This window comes from Pleurodeles waltl, chromosome 1_2 (assembly GCF_031143425.1).
Source record: "Pleurodeles waltl isolate 20211129_DDA chromosome 1_2, aPleWal1.hap1.20221129, whole genome shotgun sequence".
NCBI classification, from domain to species: domain Eukaryota; kingdom Metazoa; phylum Chordata; class Amphibia; order Caudata; family Salamandridae; genus Pleurodeles; species Pleurodeles waltl.
The window spans coordinates 1,350,535,276-1,350,552,929 of NC_090437.1; the positions used below are offsets into that span (position 1 = coordinate 1,350,535,276).

A 17,654-nucleotide genomic window follows, 5' to 3' on the forward strand; every position below is an offset into this window, starting at 1 on the left:
TGTAAGAATGCTTCTAAGAAACACATAACATGAAGCATGCAGTGCTGTGCAGTGTGTGCGCAGGAGACACATGCTGCTTACATGTGCGCCTGTGAAAAGTACAGTACATGAAGGGTCAAGTGTTGTGAAGTGCACACATGATGAATGTGTGTACAGCAGTGGCTGTGTTTGCAAGTAGCACGCCTTGCACAACACAGAAAGGCTACAGTATTGAGCAGTGCACACACAGTGTCTTCTGAAGGCATGTGGGTCTGTGAGCACACAATACATGGAGCTAGCAGTAGTAGTTAGTATGTGTACTGTGTGCATACACTGAGCATGCGTGTGCCTGCAATGGCACATTGTATGTAGGACCCTGGGTTCCATTTTGGAAAGCCCCGGCCTCCCTGGTGTAGACCTGAAGAGAAGAGAAATCCCCCGAAAGATGCTGTATTGCAGCCTCCTGCGAGTTGGGTGGGACACACTGGAGGAGGGAGAGAGATACTCCCCTGCGCACTCCAAAGGGCGCTCATTCATTGCGTGGTAGATCACAAGGAAGCGGCCTGGACACATCTCAGGAGATGGGACTAATGAAGTAATCATAAAGCGTAGGGCTGGGGGGTGGAAATAGCCTGGTAATGCACAGATCACTGTGGCCGAGGTTCGGTGTCAACTCTCGTCACTCCCATGTGGGCCCTCTCTGCGGTCACACAGACCCCTCCAGGCTCACAGACTCCAGCCACACCTCACCTAGGCTCTCTCTGTGGTCCCGCAGACCCCTCCAGGCTCACAGACCCCATCACACCTCTCATCTAGGCTTTCTCTGGGGTCACACAGACCCCTCCAGACTCACGACCCCTCTAGGCTCACAGACCCCAGCCACACCTCACCTAGGCTCTCTCTGGGGTCACGCAGACCCCTCCAGACTCACAGACCCCATCACACCTCACCTAGGCTCTCTCTGCGGTCACACAGACCCCTCCAGACTCACAGACCCCAGCCACACCTCACCTAGGCTCTCTCTGGGGTCACACAGACCCCTCCAGGCTCACAGACCCCATCACACCTCACCTAGGCTCTCTCTGTGGTCACACAGACCCCTCCAGACTCACAGACCCCAGCCACACCTCACCTAGGCTCTCTCTGGGGTCACACAGACCCCTCCAGACTCTCAGACCTCAGCCACAGCTCACCTAGGCTCTCTCTGTGGTCACACAGACCCCTCCAGACTCACAGACCCCAGCCACAGCTCACCTAGGCTCTCTCTGGGGTCACACAGACCCCTCCAGACTCACAGACCTCAGCCACAGCTCACCTAGGATCTCTCTGGGGTCACACAGACACCTCCATGCTCACAGACCCCATCACACCTCACCCAGGTCTCTCTGGGGTCACACAGACCCCTCCAGACTCACAGACCCCATCACACCTCACCTAGGCTCTCTCTGCGGTCACACAGACACCTCCAGGCTCACAGACCCCAGCCACACCTCACCCAGGCTCTCTCTGGGGTCACACAGACCCCTCCAGACTCACAGACCCCATCACACCTCACCTAGGCTCTCTCTGTGGTCACACAGACCCCTCCAGACTCACAGACCCCATCACACCTCACCTAGGCTCTCTCTGTGGTCCCGCAGACCCCTCCAGGCTCACAGACCCCATCACACCTCTCATCTAGGCTTTCTCTGGGGTCACACAGACCCCTCCAGACTCACGACCCCTCTAGGCTCACAGACCCCAGCCACACCTCACCTAGGCTCTCTCTGGGGTCACGCAGACCCCTCCAGACTCACAGACCCCATCACACCTCACCTAGGCTCTCTCTGCGGTCACACAGACCCCTCCAGACTCACAGACCCCAGCCACACCTCACCTAGGCTCTCTCTGGGGTCACACAGACCCCTCCAGGCTCACAGACCCCATCACACCTCACCTAGGCTCTCTCTGTGGTCACACAGACCCCTCCAGACTCACAGACCCCAGCCACAGCTCACCTAGGCTCTCTCTGGGGTCACACAGACCCCTCCAGACTCACAGACCTCAGCCACAGCTCACCTAGGATCTCTCTGGGGTCACACAGACACCTCCATGCTCACACACCCCATCACACCTCACCCAGGTCTCTCTGGGGTCACACAGACCCCTCCAGACTCACAGACCCCATCACACCTCACCTAGGCTCTCTCTGCGGTCACACAGACACCTCCAGGCTCACAGACCCCAGCCACACCTCACCCAGGCTCTCTCTGGGGTCACACAGACCCCTCCAGACTCACAGACCCCATCACACCTCACCTAGGCTCTCTCTGTGGTCACACAGACCCCTCCAGACTCACAGACCCCATCACACCTCACCTAGGCTCTCTCTGTGGTCACACAGACCCCTCCAGACTCACAGACCCCAGCCACAGCTCACCTAGGCTCTCTCTGGGGTCACACAGACCCCTCCAGACTCACAGACCCCATCACACCTCACCCAGGCTCTCTCTGGGGTCACACAGACCCCTCCAGACTCACAGACCCCAGCCACAGCTCACCTAGGCTCTCTCTGGGGTCACACAGACCCCTCCAGACTCACAGACCCCAGCCACAGCTCACCTAGGCTCTCTCTGGGGTCACACAGACCCCTCCAGACTCACAGACCCCAGCCACAGCTCACCTAGGCTCTCTCTGGGGTCACACAGACCCCTCCAGACTCACAGACCCCATCACACCTCACCTAGGCTCTCTCTGTGGTCACACAGACCCGTCCAGACTCACAGACCCCATCACACCTCACCCAGGCTCTCTCTGGGGTCACACAGACCCCTCCAGACTCACAGACCCCAGCCACAGCTCACCTAGGCTCTCTCTGGGGTCACACAGACCCCTCCAGGCTCACAGACCCCATCACACCTCACCTAGGCTCTCTCTGGGGTCACACAGACCCCTCCAGGCTCACAGACCCCACCCACAGCTCACCTAGGCTCTCTCTGGGGTCACACAGACCCCTCCAGACTCACAGACCCCAGCCACAGCTCACCTAGGCTCTCTCTGGGGTCACACAGACCCCTCCAGACTCACAGACCTCAGCCACAGCTCACCTAGGCTCTCTCTGGGGTCACACAGACCCCTCCAGACTCACAGACCTCAGCCACAGCTCACCTAGGATCTCTCTGGGGTCACACAGACCCCTCCAGACAGACTCACAGACCCCAGCCACAGCTCACCTAGGCTCTCTCTGGGGTCACACAGACCCCTCCAGGCTCACAGACCCCATCACACCTCACCTAGGCTCTCTCTGTGGTCACACAGACCCCTCCAGACTCACAGACCCCAGCCACAGCTCACCTAGGCTCTCTCTGGGGTCACACAGACCCCTCCAGACTCACAGACCCCATCACACCTCACCCAGGCTCTCTCTGGGGTCACACAGACCCCTCCAGACTCACAGACCCCAGCCACAGCTCACCTAGGCTCTCTCTGGGGTCACACAGACCCCTCCAGACTCACAGACCCCAGCCACAGCTCACCTAGGCTCTCTCTGGGGTCACACAGACCCCTCCAGACTCACAGACCCCATCACACCTCACCCAGGCTCTCTCTGTGGTCACACAGACCCCTCCAGACTCACAGACCCCATCACACCTCACCTAGGCTCTCTCTGTGGTCCCGCAGACCCCTCCAGGCTCACAGACCCCATCACACCTCTCATCTAGGCTTTCTCTGGGGTCACACAGACCCCTCCAGACTCACGACCCCTCTAGGCTCACAGACCCCAGCCACACCTCACCTAGGCTCTCTCTGGGGTCACGCAGACCCCTCCAGACTCACAGACCCCATCACACCTCACCTAGGCTCTCTCTGCGGTCACACAGACCCCTCCAGACTCACAGACCCCAGCCACACCTCACCTAGGCTCTCTCTGGGGTCACACAGACCCCTCCAGGCTCACAGACCCCATCACACCTCACCTAGGCTCTCTCTGTGGTCACACAGACCCCTCCAGACTCACAGACCCCAGCCACAGCTCACCTAGGCTCTCTCTGGGGTCACACAGACCCCTCCAGACTCACAGACCTCAGCCACAGCTCACCTAGGATCTCTCTGGGGTCACACAGACACCTCCATGCTCACAGACCCCATCACACCTCACCCAGGTCTCTCTGGGGTCACACAGACCCCTCCAGACTCACAGACCCCATCACACCTCACCTAGGCTCTCTCTGCGGTCACACAGACACCTCCAGGCTCACAGACCCCAGCCACACCTCACCCAGGCTCTCTCTGGGGTCACACAGACCCCTCCAGACTCACAGACCCCATCACACCTCACCTAGGCTCTCTCTGTGGTCACACAGACCCCTCCAGACTCACAGACCCCATCACACCTCACCTAGGCTCTCTCTGTGGTCACACAGACCCCTCCAGACTCACAGACCCCAGCCACAGCTCACCTAGGCTCTCTCTGGGGTCACACAGACCCCTCCAGACTCACAGACCCCATCACACCTCACCCAGGCTCTCTCTGGGGTCACACAGACCCCTCCAGACTCACAGACCCCAGCCACAGCTCACCTAGGCTCTCTCTGGGGTCACACAGACCCCTCCAGACTCACAGACCCCAGCCACAGCTCACCTAGGCTCTCTCTGGGGTCACACAGACCCCTCCAGACTCACAGACCCCATCACACCTCACCTAGGCTCTCTCTGTGGTCACACAGACCCGTCCAGACTCACAGACCCCATCACACCTCACCCAGGCTCTCTCTGGGGTCACACAGACCCCTCCAGACTCACAGACCCCAGCCACAGCTCACCTAGGCTCTCTCTGGGGTCACACAGACCCCTCCAGACTCACAGACCCCATCACACCTCACTCAGGCTCTCTCTGGGGTCACACAGACCCCTCCAGACTCACAGACCCCATCACACCTCACCCAGGCTCTCTCTGGGGTCACACAGACCCCTCCAGACTCACAGACCCCAGCCACAGCTCACCTAGGCTCTCTCTGGGGTCACACAGACCCCTCCAGACTCACAGACCCCATCACACCTCACCTAGGCTCTCTCTGTGGTCACACAGACCCCTCCAGACTCACAGACCCCAGCCACAGCTCACCTAGGCTCTCTCTGGGGTCACACAGACCCCTCCAGACTCACAGACCCCATCACACCTCACCTAGGCTCTCTCTGTGGTCACACAGACCCCTCCAGACTCACAGACCCCAGCCACAGCTCACCTAGGCTCTCTCTGTGGTCACGCAGACCCCTCCAGACTCACAGACCCCATCACACCTCACCTAGGCTCTCTCTGTGGTCACACAGACCCGTCCAGACTCACAGACCCCATCACACCTCACCCAGGCTCTCTCTGGGGTCACACAGACCCCTCCAGACTCACAGACCCCAGCCACAGCTCACCTAGGCTCTCTCTGGGGTCACACAGACCCCTCCAGACTCACAGACCCCATCACACCTCACCCAGGCTCTCTCTGGGGTCACACAGACCCCTCCAGACTCACAGACCCCATCACACCTCACCCAGGCTCTCTCTGGGGTCACACAGACCCCTCCAGACTCACAGACCCCAGCCACAGCTCACCTAGGCTCTCTCTGGGGTCACACAGACCCCTCCAGACTCACAGACCCCATCACACCTCACCTAGGCTCTCTCTGTGGTCACACAGACCCCTCCAGACTCACAGACCCCAGCCACAGCTCACCTAGGCTCTCTCTGGGGTCACACAGACCCCTCCAGACTCACAGACCCCATCACACCTCACCTAGGCTCTCTCTGTGGTCACACAGACCCCTCCAGACTCACAGACCCCAGCCACAGCTCACCTAGGCTCTCTCTGGGGTCACACAGACCCCTCCAGACTCACAGACCCCATCACACCTCACCTAGGCTCTCTCTGTGGTCACACAGACCCCTCCAGACTCACAGACCCCAGCCACAGCTCACCTAGGCTCTCTCTGTGGTCACGCAGACCCCTCCAGACTCACAGACCCCATCACACCTCACCTAGGCTCTCTCTGGGGTCACACAGACCCCTCCAGACTCACAGACCCCATCACACCTCACCTAGGCTCTCTCTGTGGTCACACAGACCCCTCCAGACTCACAGACCCCAGCCACAGCTCACCTAGGCTCTCTCTGGGGTCACACAGACCCCTCCAGACTCACAGACCCCATCACACCTCACCTAGGCTCTCTCTGTGGTCACACAGACCCCTCCAGACTCACAGACCCCAGCCACAGCTCACCTAGGCTCTCTCTGGGGTCACACAGACCCCTCCAGACTCACAGACCCCATCACACCTCACCTAGGCTCTCTCTGGGGTCACACAGACCCCTCCAGACTCACAGACCCCATCACACCTCACCTAGGCTCTCTCTGTGGTCACACAGACCCCTCCAGACTCACAGACCCCAGCCACAGCTCACCTAGGCTCTCTCTGGGGTCACACAGACCCCTCCAGACTCACAGACCCCATCACACCTCACCTAGGCTCTCTCTGTGGTCACACAGACCCCTCCAGACTCACAGACCCCAGCCACAGCTCACCTAGGCTCTCTCTGGGGTCACACAGACCCCTCCAGACTCACAGACCCCATCACACCTCACCTAGGCTCTCTCTGTGGTCACACAGACCCGTCCAGACTCACAGACCCCATCACACCTCACCCAGGCTCTCTCTGGGGTCACACAGACCCCTCCAGACTCACAGACCCCAGCCACAGCTCACCTAGGCTCTCTCTGTGGTCCCGCAGACCCCTCCAGGCTCACAGACCCCAGCCACAGCTCACCCAGGCTCTCTCTGTGGTCACACAGACCCCTCCAGACTCACAACCCCTCTAGGCTCACAGACCCCAGCCTGAGACTCACTACAAACTTCAGTGTAAACTCCGACTCCCGCCCAGACCTCAGACCCTCCCTCTAAACTACTCGAAGCTCCCTCAAGCGCCCCTCCCCCGCCCTCCGGACTCTATCGAGGCCCCCCAATACCCCCCTTTAAACCGCTCCAAGCCCTTGGGACTCCCTGCGCCCCCCAACCCTCAGGCACCAGGAGCGCCCCAGCCCTCCTACCTTCCTCCCGCCGGCCGGTGAGTGCAGCTCCCTCCGTGACACCTGGGCAGGGAGAGCACTTCCTGATTCCGGTCTCCTCCTCTCTCACCACCCCCAGCATGCAGCCCTCCCTCCTCCCTCACCACCCGCAGCATCCAGCCCTCCCACCCTCTCACCAGCCCCAGCACCCAGCCCCCCCTCCTCTCTCACCACCCCCAGCATCCAGCCCTCCCACCTCTCTCACCACACACACCCACAGCCCTCCCACCTCCCTCACCACCCGCAGCATCCAGCCCTCCCTCCTCCCTCACCACCCCCAGCATCCAGCCCCCCCACCTCTCTCACCAGCCCCAGCATCCAGCCCTCCCACCTCTCTCACCACCCCCAGCATCCAGCCCTCCCACCCTCTCACCACCCGCAGCATCAGCCTTCCCCCCTCTCTCATCACCCCCAGCATCAGCCCTCCCACCTCTCTCACCACACACACCCACAGCCCTCCCTCCTCTTTCACCACCCCCAGCATCCAGCCCTCCCACCTCTCTCACCACACACACCCACAGCCTTCCCTCCTCTCTCACCACCCCCAGCATCCAGCCCTCCCTCCTCTCTCACCACCCCCAGCATCCAGCCCCCCCTCCTCTCTCACCACCCCCAGCATCCAGCCCCCCCTCCTCTCACCACCCCCAGCATCCAGCCCCCCCTCCTCTCTCACCACCCCCAGCATCCAGCCCTCCCACCTCTCTCACCACACACACCCACAGCCCTCCCTCCTCTCACCACCCCCAGCATCCAGCCCCCCCTCCTCTCTCACCACCCCCAGCATCCAGCCCCCCCTCCTCTCTCACCACCGCAGCATCCAGCCCCCCCACCTCTCTCACCAGCCCCAGCACCCAGCCCTCCCACCTCTCTCACCACCGCAGCATCCAGCCCCCCCACCTCTCTCACCAGCCCCAGCATGCAGCCCTCCCTCCTCCCTCACCACCCGCAGCATCCAGCCCTCCCTCCTCTCTCACCACCCCCAGCATGCAGCCCTCCCTCCTCCCTCACCACCCGCAGCATGCAGCCCTCCCACCTCTCTCACCACACACCCCCCCAGCCCTCCCTCCTCTCTCACCAGCCCCAGCATCCAGCCCCCCCTCCTCTCTCACCACCCCCAGCATCCAGCCCTCCCACCTCTCTCACCACACACACCCACAGCCCTCCCTCCTCTCTCACCACCCCCAGCATCCAGCCCCCCCACCTCTCTCACCACACACACCCACAGCCCTCCCTCCTCTCTCACCAGCCCCAGCATCCAGCCCCCCCTCCTCTCTCACCACCCCCAGCATTCAGCCCTCCCTCCTCTCTCACCACCCGCAGCATCCAGCCCTCCCTCCTCCCTCACCACCCCCAGCATCCAGCCCCCCCACCTCTCTCACCAGCCCCAGCATCCAGCCCTCCCACCTCTCTCACCACCCCCAGCATCCAGCCCTCCCACCCTCTCACCAGCCCCAGCATCCAGCCCCCCACCTCTCTCACCACACACACCCACAGCCTTCCCTCCTCTCTCACCACCCCCAGCATCCAGCCCTCCCTCCTCTCTCACCACCCCCAGCATCCAGCCCCCCCTCCTCTCTCACCACCCCCAGCATCCAGCCCCCCCTCCTCTCTCACCACCCCCAGCATCCAGCCCTCCCACCTCTCTCACCACACACACCCACAGCCCTCCCTCCTCTCTCACCACCCCCAGCATCCAGCCCTCCCTCCTCTCTCACCACCCCCAGCATCCAGCCCCCCCTCCTCTCTCACCACCCCCCAGCATCCAGCCCCCCCTCCTCTCTCACCACCCCCAGCATCCAGCCCCCCCTCCTCTCACCACCCCCAGCATCCAGCCCTCCCACCCTCTCACCAGCCCCAGCACCCAGCCCTCCCACCTCTCTCACCACCGCAGCATCCAGCCCTCCCACCTCTCTCACCAGCCCCAGCATGCAGCCCTCCCTCCTCCCTCACCACCCGCAGCATCCAGCCCTCCCTCCTCTCTCACCACCCCCCAGCATGCAGCCCTCCCTCCTCCCTCACCACCCGCAGCATGCAGCCCTCCCACCTCTCTCACCACACACCCCCCCCAGCCCTCCCTCCTCTCTCACCAGCCCCAGCATCCAGCCCCCCCTCCTCTCTCACCACCCCCAGCATCCAGCCCTCCCACCTCTCTCACCACACACACCCACAGCCCTCCCTCCTCTCTCACCACCCCCAGCATCCAGCCCCCCCACCTCTCTCACCACACACACCCACAGCCCTCCCTCCTCTCTCACCAGCCCCAGCATCCAGCCCCCCCTCCTCTCTCACCACCCCCAGCATCCAGCCCTCCCACCTCTCTCACCACACACACCCACAGCCCCCCCACCTCTCTCACCACACACATCCCCAGCCTTCCCTCCTCTCTCACTACCCCCAGCATCCAGCCCTCCCTCCTCTCTCACCAGCCCCAGCATCCAGCCCCCCCTCCTCTCTCACCACCCCCAGCATCCAGCCCTCCCTCCTCTCTCACCAGCCCCAGCATCCAGCCCCCCCTCCTCCCTCACCACCCGCAGCATCCAGCCCTCCCTCCTCTCTCACCAACCCCAGCATCCAGCCCTCCCTCCTCTCTCACCACCCCCAGCATCCAGCCCTCCCACCACACACACCCACAGCCTTCCCTCCTCTCTCACCACCCTCAGCATCCATCCCTCCCTCCTCTCCCACCACCCCCAGCATCCAGCCCTCCCTCCTCTCTCACCACCCCCAGTATCCAGCCCTCCCTCCTCTCTCACCACCCCCAGCATCCAGCCCTCCCACCTCTCTCACCACACACACCCACAGCCCTCCCTCCTCCCTCACCACCCCCAGCACCCAGCCCTCCCACCTCTCTCACCACCGCAGCATCCAGCCCCCCCTCCTCTCTCACCACCCGCAGCATCCAGCCCTCCCTCCTCTCTCACCACCCCCAGCATTCAGCCCTCCCTCCTCCCTCACCACACACACCCACAGCCTTCCCTCCTCTCTCACCACCCGCAGCATCAGCCCTCCCTCCTCTCTCACCACCCCCAGCATTCAGCCCTCCCTCCTCCCTCACCACACACACCCACAGCCTTCCCTCCTCTCTCACCACCCGCAGCATCAGCCCTCCCTCCTCTCTCACCACCCCCAGCATTCAGCCCTCCCTCCTCTCTCACCACCCCCAGCATCCAGCCCTCCCACCTCTCTCACCACACACACCCACAGCCCTCCCTCCTCTTTCACCACCCCCAGCATCCAGCCCTCCCACCTCTCTCACCACACACACCCAAAGCCCTCCCTCTCACCACCCCCAGCATCCAGCCCTCCCACCTCTCTCACTACCCGCAGCATCCAGCCCTCCCACCTCTCTCACCACACACACCCAAAGCCCTCCCTCTCACCACCCCCAGCATCCAGCCCTCCCTCCTCTCTCACCACCCCCAGCATCCAGCCCTCCCACCTCTCTCACCACACACACCCAAAGCCCTCCCTCTCACCACCCCCAGCATCCAGCCTTCCCTCCTCTCTCACCACCCCCAGCATCCATCCCTCCCTCCTCTCCCACCACCCCCAGCATCCAGCCCTCCCACCTCTCACCACACACACCCACAGCCCTCCCTCCTCTCTCACCACCCGCAGCATCCAGCCCTCCCTCCTCTCTCACCACCCGCAGCATCAGCCCTCCCTCCTCTCTCACCACCCCAGCACCCAGCCCTCCCACCTCTCACTACCCCCAGCATCCAGCCCTCCCACCTCTCTCACCACACACACCCAAAGCCCTCCCTCTCACCACCCGCAGCATCCAGCCCTCCCTCCTCTCTCACCACCCGCAGCATCAGCCCTCCCTCCTCTCTCACCACCCCCAGTATCCAGCCCTCCCTCCTCCCTCATCACCCACAGCCTTCCCTCCTCTCTCACTACCCCCAGCATCCAGCCCTCCCTCCTCTCTCACCACCCGCAGCATCCAGCCCTCCCTCCTCTCTCACCACCCGCAGCATCCAAGCCTCCCTCATCACCCACAGCCTTCCCTCCTCTCTCACCACCCCCAGCATCCAGCCTTCCCTCCTCTCTCACCACCCCCAGCATCCAGCCCTCCCACCTCTCTCACCAGCCCCAGCATCCAGCCCTCCCTCCTCTCTCACCACCCCCAGCATCCAGCCCTCCCTCCTCTCTCACCACCCGCAGCATCCAGCCCTCCCTCCTCTCTCACCACCCGCAGCATCAGCCCTCCCTCCTCTCTCACCACCCCAGCACCCAGCCCTCCCACCTCTCACTACCCCCAGCATCCAGCCCTCCCACCTCTCACCACACACACCCAAAGCCCTCCCTCTCATCACCCCCAGCATCCAGCCCTCCCTCCTCCCTCACCACCCGCAGCATCAGCCCCCCCTCCTCTCTCACCACCAGCAGCATCAGCCCTCCCTCCTCTCTCACCACCCCCAGTATCCAGCCCTCCCTCCTCCCTCATCACCCACAGCCTTCCCTCCTCTCTCACCACCCGCAGCATCCAGCCCTCCTTCCTCTCTCACCACCCCCACTATCCAGCACTCCCACCTCTCTCACCACCCCCAGCATCCAGCCCTCCCACCTCTCTCACCACACACACCCACAGCCCTCCCTCTCACCACCCTCAGCATCCAGCCCTCCCTCCTCTCCCACCACCCCCAGCATCCAGCCCTCCCACCTCTCTCACCACCCGCAGCATCAGCCTTCCCTCCTCTCTCACCACCCCCAGCATCCAGCCTTCCCTCCTCTCTCACCACCCCCAGCATCCAGCCTTCCCTCCCTCTCACCACCCTCAGCATCCAGCCCTCCCTCCTCTCCCACCACCCCCAGCATCCAGCCCTCCCACCTCTCTCACCACCCGCAGCATCAGCCCTCCCACCTCTCTCACCACACACACCCACAGCCCTCCCTCTCACCACCCTCAGCATCCAGCCCTCCCTCCTCTCCCACCACCCCCAGCATCCAGCCTTCCCTCCCTCTCACCACCCGCAGCATCAGCCCTCCCTCCTCTCTCATCACCCACAGCCTTCCCTCCTCTCTCACTACCCCCAGCATCCAGCCTTCCCTCCTCTCTCACCACCCCCAGCATCCAGCCTTCCCTCCTCTCTCACCACCCCCAGCATCCAGCCTTCCCTCCTCTCTCACTACCCCCAGCATCCAGCCTTCCCTCCCTCTCACCAACCCCAGCATCCAGCCCTCCCTCCCTCTCACCAACCCCAGCATCCAGCCCTCCCTCCTCTCTCACCACCCGCAGCATCCAGCCCTCCCTCCTCTCTCACCACCCGCAGCATCAGCCCTCCCTCCTCTCTCATCACCCACAGCCTTCCCTCCTCTCTCACTACCCCCAGCATCCAGCCTTCCCTCCTCTCTCACCACCCCCAGCATCCAGCCTTCCCTCCCTCTCACCAACCCCAGCATCCAGCCCTCCCTCCTCTCTCACCACCCGCAGCATCAGCCCTCCCTCCTCTCTCACCACCCGCAGCATCCAGCCCTCCCACCTCTCACTACCCCCAGTATCCAGCCCTCCCTCCTCTCACCACCCCCAGCATCCAGCCCTCCCTCCTCCCTCATCACCCACAGCCTTCCCTCCTCTCTCACCACCCCCAGCATCCAGCCCTCCCTCCTCCCTCACCACCCGCAGCATCCAGCCCTCCTTCCTCTCTCACCACCCCCACTATCCAGCACTCCCACCTCTCTCACCACCCCCAGCATCCAGCCCTCCCACCTATCTCACCACCCCCAGCATCCAGCCCTCCCTCCTCTCTCACCACCCCCAGCATCCAGCCTTCCCTCCCTCTCACCACCCCCAGCATCCAGTCCTCCCTCCTCTCTCACCACCCCCAGCATCCAGCCCTCCCTCCTCTCTCACCACCCCCAGCATCCAGCCCTCCCTCCTCTCTCACCACCCCCAGCATCCAGCCCTCCCTCCTCCCTCACCACCCCCAGCATCCAGCCCTCCCACCTCTCTCACCACCCAGCCCTCCCTCCTCTCTCACCACCCGCAGCATCCAACCCTCCCTCATCACCCACAGCCTTCTCTCCTCTCTCACCACCCCCAGCATCCAGCCTTCCCTCCCTCTCACCACCCCCAGCATCCAGCCCTCCCTCCTCTCCCACCACCCCCAGCATCCAGCCCTCCCACCTCTCTCACCACCCGCAGCATCAGCCTTCCCTCCCTCTCACCACCCCCAGCATCCAGCCCTCCCTCCTCCCTCACCACCCCCAGCATCCAGCCCTCCCTCCTCTCTCACCACCCCCAGCATCCAGCCCTCCCACCTCTCACCACCCCCAGCATCCAGCCCTCCCTCCTCTCTCACCACCCCCAGCATCCAGCCCTCCCTCCTCTCTCACCACCCCCAGCATCCAGCCCTCCCTCCTCCCTCACCACCCCCAGCATCCAGCCCTCCCTCCTCTCTCACCACCCACAGCCATCCTGCATCTGCCCCCTCCCCCCGGCGCACACCAAGTCCCACTTCCCTCTAGCAGGATTAACCGCTTCGCCTCCTCTCTGGATCTAGCCACGTGTTGCATTCTGGGTCTTGTAGTTTCAGGCCATAAGACCCGTTGCTAGGACGCGCCCCCTCTCAGGGGGGACCACTCGGACAAACGCCCCCCCTCTCATTACACTGAACTTTAACCCCTGGTGCCCCTATAGACGTCACATGTGGACTTAGCCGTACTTCACACCATGGCTGGAAACCAGACATTCAACTGAGCTGCCAGAGAGACCCGCCTTTCATCCGTGAGGAGGAGAGAGTCCGGGTGACTCCACATTTCATCATCGTGAACGTGATAGACTGGGTGGCTCTGCGCCTCCACCAAGGAGCGCACTCCTGGCACCAGGGCTGGCCCCGCTGGAGACCGTCTGATGACCAGGAAGCTGCAGCTAAAGCCAGTAGGCCTGACATGTTTGTAGTGAAGAGCAGCCATCAGTCCACTGAAGGGTGAGTTATCGATCTGTATGAAAGCCCCAGAGGGGGGATATCAGAGATTGTCGCAGGAGGGTCCTTCTCAGGCGCTTCTGGTCGGTAGCTGCAGAGCCAATGATCATGTGTGTACCTTTCCTGTTTGCGGCTGTGTGCCAATGGTTGCTGTGAGAGGAGGCCTCTTTTTGCCTGGTTAGCTCCCACTTTTTGCCTGATGGTGATGTGTTCTAGAGGTTGGTAGTGCCCAGAGCCCCTGCTAAACGAGTTCCCTGAGCCAGAGCTCACTTCCTAAATCTGTTGTGATGCTTGGCACAACTGGTTACCCTCTTAAATACCCCTGTAAGTCCCTAGTAAATGGGTACCCCAGTACCCAGGGCAGGAGTTATTAAGAGTTGACCCCTGAGGGCAGCAGCACTGATTGTGCCAACCCCAAGGGCCTTTCACCCAGCGGTGCCAATGCAGGCTGAGTGTACTGGGGCAACCCCAAAAGGACAAACTCGGTATGGCACACTCTCTGTGTGCCCTGTCCACCCCACACTGCATATGATATGGGTAAGTCACCCCTCTAGCAGGCCTTCCAGCCCTAAGGCAGGGTGCACCATACTATACGTGGGGGCATAAGGGATAAGGGCATGAGCAATATGCCCCCACTGTGTCCTTGCTAAACCTAGGACACAGTGAGTGAACAGAGCAGCCATTTTTATGTTTTTACTGCACACTGGTCAAACACGAGTTCCCCAGCTACATAATGGCCACTTTGCACCCTGGGTTGTTTGGTATCAAACAACTCAGAATATTAAATCCAAACCGATACCAGTATTGGATTTAACCCTAAATGTACCCAGGGGCCACCTTAGAGGTGCCGCCTGCAAAAGCTAACACTAACTGGCAGAGTTGCTGGCTGGTTCCATCCAGCTGCAACTCCAGACGGCCAATATACAAACCTGGGGAGAGCCTTGGATCTCCGGTTTGTAAGACAATGCCCTTCCTGGGTGAAGGAGCTAACACCCCCTCCCTCAGGAATGTGCAACACCCTGGCGATAAGCTTCAAAGAGCTACAGCCCCTGAAACTCGAGACCCAGGCCTGCTGCTAGCAGCAGAGGGTTTCCCCCCTTGTAAGCCCCTGCTTTGGGTGGGAGCAAAGGTGGGAAACCAGGCAAAGGGTAGGAGGAGTGGCCTCACTGAGCAAGCACCACCCCTACGGGCTTGCAGGTGAAGTGGACCCTCTGATTCAGATTTCATCATCTTGGAATGAAGGAAAACAGCCAATGAGGTTTAGGGAAGTGACCCTTCCCACAGGAAGTGGTCACTATAGCAGGTGTAGCCACCCAATGGTAAGTGTCCCATTGGGCTCTTCCAGGTTCCCCCTAAAACACCCACTACATTCAGTGTTTAGTGGGCTCCCCCTACATCAGGATTTTAGATTGAACAGGAAGAAGACCAGCACCAAAGAACCCGCCAGAATGAGAACTGAGGACCTGCTGCACCAGAAGAGGCCCCAAGACCCCTGCTTGCTGCACCAGAGTCCTGACAATCGTGACAGTGGAAGAGCCTAACACTGGACTCACCCCAAGAAACCCAGGGGACCTCCAGGCTTCAAAGGTCACCCCAGATCTCCCTCCTGAGTGGAGGCATCACTCACGAAAAGCAAGAAAACTGCAAGGGACCAAGAAACCAGTGAGGGACAATTCACTGAATCGCCGATATCTCCACGACCGGAAGTCACAGCTGGACCCAACGACACAGACAGTCGAGAAGTGCCCCCCAACTGTACCAGGTTTGGTGGTGCTGCGACACCCAGTGGTTGAGATAGAGAAATACCCTGGGTCTTCTCAGCTGACGTCAGACCAGGAGAAAACCAGCTCCCCCCGAGCTGACAAAGGATCAGGAGGAATCCCCAGTCGTGGGACTTCAGGAGCACCATGGACCTCCAACCAGAGTGACCCTGTTGTCAAAGAGACTCACCTCCAGCTCCAGTGAGCAGCATCCAAGACCTCCAAAACGCCCTGCACCTGGCTGCCCTGGGCCTTGCATCGCAGGTTCTGCTGTGTGCACCGGGTCCTCAACCCCTTGTGACCCCGACAGCCCAAGGGGACCCCCAAGCACCACTTTGAATTTGCAAACCAGCTCCTTTTCCAAGTGGCCCATCCAGGTGGCCCTGTGCCTGTGCCAAGAACTTCTCCAACGCTGCTCCCGCCAGAACCGGGAGCTGCCCGAAGCTCTCCAGCTGGCACAGGGTACCCACCAACCACTGCGACCACCCTGTAAAACAAGAGACTGGTAACCCAACCGTGCGATTTTTAATGCATTTTTAAAAGTGACTGCCTACTGATTCCAATGGTGCATAATAACGCATAGAAAGACTAACTTTGTTAAAAGTTTAAAAAGTCATAACAAGAAAAGTACTTAATCTATTCTAAAGATTGTGGTCTTATTATTTAAAAGTCTGAAGTATTTTTATAAATTCTGGTCTTGAGTTATTCATTGAGTGTGTGTGGTGCATGATTGGATTTGTGAGTACAGCAAATACTTAGCACATCTCCTGGCTTAGCATAACTGCTCGACCAGCTACCTTACAAACTGGAGCATTAGGCGCTCTGATTTCTACCCCTGAAAACTAACATGTGGTTGTTCGGACCCTCTGCATAGTGTACTTGGTTTTGTGCACCACATAGAGGGCCAGCCTCCAACAGGTGCCTTCTGTAAAGACTCAGGCACGAGGCCTGAGCTCCTACGGTGACAAGCTGTAGGCCTGCTTGGTGCACTGGGCAGATACCGTAGGTCTGCGCTGCTCACTATGAACAGGTACGACAAAGGCAGCAGGGCTGACTTGTTTACTGTGAAAAGCATTTCTTGAAGTTAGTAGGCCACAGTGACGTTTCCTCACACTGAATGGGCCTGTGTTGGGTATGATGTCACGTCAATGACAAAGGCAATAGGTCTTCTGGGTTCATTGGGTAATGTTATGCTACATTCTACAGAAGTGATCTGTTTATTATGAAACATGACAAACTATTAGACGTATTGTGCCAAGCATGTGGAAGAGTGTTTTCTAAATAACAAAATACTGTGTACAAAATTAAAGGTATAATGTAATAAGTAGGCCTGAAAATGAGAATAAAATGCATTTATTTCCGTTCTGTGCTATCCCAGCAGATGGAAGGCACAAGGGCTACAGAGGTTTCCCATCGTCACTTGAAGGATGCACCACCCAGCCCACGCGTTGCTTGTTTTGTCATTAGTCACCTAGGTTAAAATGTGTGATAAAGGCCTGTTAAACTTTAATAATGAACCATGCTATGAAATATAGAATTCTTCTAACCTTCATCTAATGAATAAAACGTTGGTAATATCACAAAAACTGTTTCTTTATGATTAGAGTGGATAGAAAAGATGGAAAAGGAAATGTGAATTGCAAATTTGCCTTTCACTGACCATGAACTTTTTCTCTCTTGTTTCTTCAAATGGTGAGAATTGGCATCCAAAAAATAGTTTAGTTGCAACTTAGAACCCAATCGATCAAAATGTTTCTTAGTGGATGGAAGGTGTCCTGTTCTCATGAAGGCATCGAAACTGATTGGTCCAACGAGTGGTGGAGATGAAGAAAAGAAATACAAGTTTCAAAACTGTGTGATTATAAAATGCTGGTTCCTAGATGTAGGAAAGTACC

The 17,654-nt window shown here is 60.1% G+C and overlaps 1 protein-coding gene across 1 annotated transcript in view; it reads right to left on the reverse strand.

The window, feature by feature from the left end:
• The window catches only part of LOC138252759 (sphingomyelin phosphodiesterase 5-like), a 192,215-nt gene extending 185,043 nt beyond the window's left edge, over positions 1-7,172 (reverse strand). The window contains exon 1 of the mRNA XM_069205765.1: positions 7,056-7,172. The gene's annotated coding sequence lies outside the window, so the exon portion shown is untranslated. The remainder of the gene's footprint in view (positions 1-7,055) is intronic.
• Between the last annotated feature and the right edge of the window lie 10,482 nt (positions 7,173-17,654).